Genomic DNA, 5,310 nt, shown 5'->3' with positions numbered 1-5,310 from the left:
TGTGCGCCGCAGGAGATGTACATAGCAGGAGATGTGCGCCGCAGGAGATGTGCGCCGCAGGAGATGTACATAGCAGGAGATGTGCACCGCAGGAGATGTGCACGCAGGAGATGTGCACGCAGGAGATGTGCGCCGCAGGAGATGTGCGCCGCAGGAGATGTACATAGCAGGAGATGTGCACGCAGGAGATGTGCGCCGCAGGAGATGTACGCCGCAGGATGTGTGCGCACAGTTTTTTTATTAATTTCATTTATGTGCATCTTATGTTCTGCAATGCAGGAGATGTGCGCAGCAGGAGATTTGCGCCGCAGGATGTGTGCGCACAGTTTTTTTATTAATTTGAGTTAATTATTATAATTTTCTTTTTAAATAAATGTTTCATTTATGTGCAACGCAGGGTGTGCGCCGCAGGATGTGCGCCGCAAGAGATGTGCACCGCAGGAGATGTGCGCAGCAGGAGATGTGCACTGCAGGAGATGTGCGCCGCAGGAGATGTGAGTCGCAGGAGATGTACATAGCAGGAGATGTGCGCCGCAGGCGATATGCGCAGCAGGAGATGTGTGCCGCAGTTTTTTTATTAATTTGATTTGATTTTTTTATTTTTTTGTAAATAAATGTTTCATTTATGTGCAACGCAGGGTGTGCGCCGCAGGAGGTGCGCCGCAAGAGATATGCACCGGCGGAGATGTGCGCAGCAGGAGATGTGCACCGCAGGAGATGTGTACGCAGGAGATATGCGCCGCAGGAGATGAGTGCCGCAAGAGATGTGCACCGCAGGATGTGTGCGCACAGTTTTTTTAGGAATTTGAGTTAATTATTATTATTTTTTGTAAATAAATGTTTCATTTATGTGCACCGCAGGGTGTGCGACGAGGGAGGGTCACTGCAGGAGATTTGCGCAGCAGGAGATGTGCGCCACTGGAGATGTGCGCTGCAGGAGATGTGCACGCAGGAGATGTGTGCCGCAGAAGATGTGCGCAGCAGGAGATGTGCGTCACAGGAGATGTGCAGAGCAGGAGATGTGCGCAGCAGGAGATGTGCAGAGCAGGAGATGTGCGTTGCAGGATTAGTGCGCACAGTTTTTTTATTAATTTGAGTTAATTATTATTTTTTTTTTGTAAGTAAATGTTTCATTTATGTGCACCGCAGGGTGTGCGCCGCAAGAGATGTGCACCGCCGGAAATGTGCGCAGCAGGAGATGTGCACCGCAGGAGATGTGTACGCAGGAGATATGCGCCGCAGGAGATGAGTGCCGCAGGAGATGTGCGCCGCAGGATGTGTGCGCACAGTTTTTTTAGGAATTTGAGTTAATTATTATTATTTTTTGTAAATAAATGTTTCATTTATGTGCACCGCAGGGTGTGCGACGAGGGAGGGTCACTGCAGGAGATTTGCGCAGCAGGAGATGTGCGCCACTGGAGATGTGCACCGCAGGAGATGTGCACCGCAGGAGATGTGCACGCAGGAGATGTGCACGCAGGAGATGTGCGCCGCAGGAGATGTGCGCCGCAGGAGATGTACATAGCAGGAGATGTGCACGCAGGAGATGTGCGCCGCAGGAGATGTGCGCCGCAGGAGATGTACATAGCAGGAGATCTGCACCGCAGGAGATGTGCACGCAGGAGATGTGCACGCAGGAGATGTGCGCCGCAGGAGATGTGCGCCGCAGGAGATGTACATAGCAGGAGATGTGCACGCAGTAGATGTGCGCCGCAGGAGATGTGCGCCGCAGGAGATGTACATAGCAGGAGATGTGCACCGCAGGAGATGTGCGCCGCAGGAGATGTGCGCCGCAGGATGTGTGCGCACAGTTTTTTTATTAATTTTATTTATGTGCATCTTATGTTCTGCAATGCAGGAGATGTGCGCAGCAGGAGATTTGCGCCGCAGGATGTGTGCGCAAGAGATGTGCACTGCAGGAGATGTGCGCAGCAGGAGATGTGCACCGCAGGAGATGTGTGCCGCAGAAGATGTGCGCAGCAGGAGATGTGCGTCACAGGAGATGTGCAGAGCAGGAGATGTGCGCAGCAGGAGATGTGCAGAGCAGGAGATGTGCGTTGCAGGATTAGTGCGCACAGTTTTTTTATTAATTTGAGTTAATTATTATTTTTTTTTGTAAGTAAATGTTTCATTTATGTGCACGGCAGGGTGTGCGCCGCAAGAGATGTGCACTGCCGGAAATGTGCGCAGCAGGAGATGTGCACCGCAGGAGATGTGCGCAGCAGGAGATGTGTGCCGCAGGAGATGTGCTCAGCAGGAGATGTGCACCACTTGAGATGTGCACCGCAGGAGATGTGCGCCGCAGGAGATGTGCGCCGCAGGATGTGTGCGCACAGTTTTTTTATTAATTTTATTTATGTGCATCTTATATTCTGCAATGCAGGAGATGTGCGCAGCAGGAGATTTGCGCCGCAGGATGTGTGCGCACAGTTTTTTTATTAATTTGAGTTAATTATTATAATTTTCTTTTTAAATAAATGTTTCATTTATGTGCAACGCAGGGTGTGCGCCGCAGGATGTGCGCCGCAAGAGATGTGCGCCGCAGGAGATGTGAGTCGCAGGAGATGTACATAGCAGGCGATATGCGCAGCAGGAGATATGTGCCGCAGATTTTTTATTAATTTGATTTGATTTTTTTATTTTTTGTAAATAAATGTTTCATTTATGTGCAACGCAGGGTGTGCGCCGCAGGAGGTGCGCCGCAAGAGAAATGCACCGGCGGAGATGTGCGCAGCAGGAGATGTGCACCGCAGGAGATGTGTACGCAGGAGATATGCGTCGCAGGAGATGAGTGCCGCAGGAGATGTGCACCACAGGAGATATGCGCAGCAGAAGATGTGCACCGCAGGAGATGTGCGCCACTGGAGATGTGCACCACAGGAGATGAGCACGCAGGAGATGTGCACGCAGGAGATGTGCGCCGCAGGAGATGTGCGCCGCAGGAGATGTCTATAGCAGGAGATTTGCACGCAGGACATGTGCGCCGCAGGAGATGTGCGCCGCAGGCGATATGCGCCACCGGAGATGTGCACCGCAGGAGATGTGCGCCGCAGGAGATCTGCACGCAGGAGATGTGCAACGCAGGAGATGTGCACAGCAGGAGATGTGCGCAGCAGGATGTGTGCACACAGTTTTTTTATTAATTTGATGTAATAATATTTTTTTGTAAACAAATGTTTCATTTATGTGCACCGCAGGGTGTGCGCCGCAGGATGTGCGCCGCAAGAGATGTGCACTGCAGGAGATGTGCGCAGCAGGAGATGTGCACCGCAGGAGATGTGTGCCGCAGAAGATGTGTGCAGCAGGAGATGTGCGTCACAGGAGATGTGCAGAGCAGGAGATGTGCGCAGCAGGAGATGTGCAGAGCAGGAGATGTGCGTTGCAGGATTAGTGCGCACAGTTTTTTAATTAATTTGATTTAATTATTATTTTTTTTTTGTAAGTAAATGTTTCATTTATGTGCACCGCAGGGTGTGCGCCGCAAGAGATGTGCACCGCCGGAAATGTGCGCACCAGGAGATGTGCACCGCAGGAGATGTGCGCAGCAGGAGATGTGTGCCGCAGGAGATGTGCTCAGCAGGAGATGTGCACCACTTGAGATGTGCGCTGCAGGAGATGTGCACCGCAGGCGATATGCGCAGCAGGAGATGTGTGCCGCAGTTTTTTTATTAATATGATTTAATTTTAATTTTTTTGTAAATAACTGTTTTATTTATGTGCAACGCAGGGTTCGCAACGCAGGATGTGCGCCGCAAGAGATATGCACCGCAGGAGATGTGCGCAACAGGAGATGTGCACCACAGGAGATGTGCGCAGCAGGAGATGTGCACCGCAGGAGATGTGCTCCGCAGGAGATGTGCACCGCAGGAGAAGTGCACGCAGGAGATTAGCACGCAGGAGATGTGCGCCGCAGGATGTGTGCGCACAGTGTTTTTATTAATTTGAGTTAATTATTATAATTTATTTGTAAATAAATGTTTCATTTATGTGCAACGAAGGGTGTGCGGCAGGAGATGTGCACCGCAGGAGATGTACACCGCAGGAGATGTGCGCAGCAGGAGATGTGCACCGCAGGAGATGTGTACGCAGGAGATGTGCGCCGCAGGAGATGTACATAGCAGGAGATGTGCACGCAGGAGATGTGCGCCGCAGGAGATGTGCGCCGCAGGAGATGTACATAGCAGGAGATGTGCACCGCAGGAGATGTGCACGCAGGAGATGTGCACGCAGGAGATGTGCGCCGCAGGAGATGTGCGCCGCAGGAGATGTACATAGCAGGAGATGTGCACGCAGGAGATGTGCGCCGCAGGAGATGTGCGCCGCAGGAGATGTACATAGCAGGAGATGTGCACCGCAGGAGATGTGCGCCGCAGGAGATGTGCGCCGCAGGATGTGTGCGCACAGTTTTTTTATTAATTTTATTTATGTGCATCTTATGTTCTGCAATGCAGGAGATGTGTACGCAGGAGATATGCGCCGCAGGAGATGAGTGCCGCAGGAGATGTGCGCCGCAGGAGATGTACATAGCAGGAGATGTGCACGCAGGAGATGTGCGCCGCAGGATGTGCGCCGCAAGAGATATGCACCGCCGGAGATGTGCGCAGCAGGAGATGTGCACCGCAGGAGATGTACACCGCAGGAGATGTGCGCAGCATGAGATGTTCACCGCAGGAGATGTGCGCCGCAGGAGATCTGCACGCAGGAGATGTGCAACGCAGGAGATGTGTGCCGCAGAAGATGTGCGCAGCAGGAGATGTGCAGAGCAGGAAATGTGCAGAGCAGGAGATGTGCGCAGCAGGAGATGTGCAGAGCAGGAGATGTGCGCTGCAGGATTAGTGCGCACAGTTTTTTTATTAATTTGAGTTAATTATTATTTTTTTTTGTAAGTAAATGTTTCATTTATGTGCACCGCAGGGTGTGCGCCACAAGAGATGTGCACCGCCGGAAATGTGCGCAGCAGGAGATGTGCACCGCAGGAGATGTGCGCAGCAGGAGATGTGTGCCGCAGGAGATGTGCTCAGCAGGAGATGTGCACCACTTGAGATGTGCGCTGCAGGAGATGTGCGCCGCAGGCGATATGCGCAGCAGGAGATGTGTGCCGCAGTTTTTTTATTAATATGATTTAATTTTAATTTTTTTTGTAAATAACCGTTTTATTTATGAGCAACGCAGGGTTCGCAACGCAGGATGTGCGCCGCAAGAGATATGCACCGCAGGAGATGTGCGCAACAGGAGATGTGCACCACAGGAGATGTGCGCAGCAGGAGATGTGCACCGCAGGAGATGTGCACCGCAGGAGAAGTGCACGCA

This window comes from Pleuronectes platessa, unplaced genomic scaffold (genome assembly GCF_947347685.1).
Source record: "Pleuronectes platessa unplaced genomic scaffold, fPlePla1.1 scaffold_41, whole genome shotgun sequence".
Lineage (NCBI taxonomy): Eukaryota > Metazoa > Chordata > Actinopteri > Pleuronectiformes > Pleuronectidae > Pleuronectes > Pleuronectes platessa.
This window is presented reverse-complemented; position numbering follows the sequence as displayed.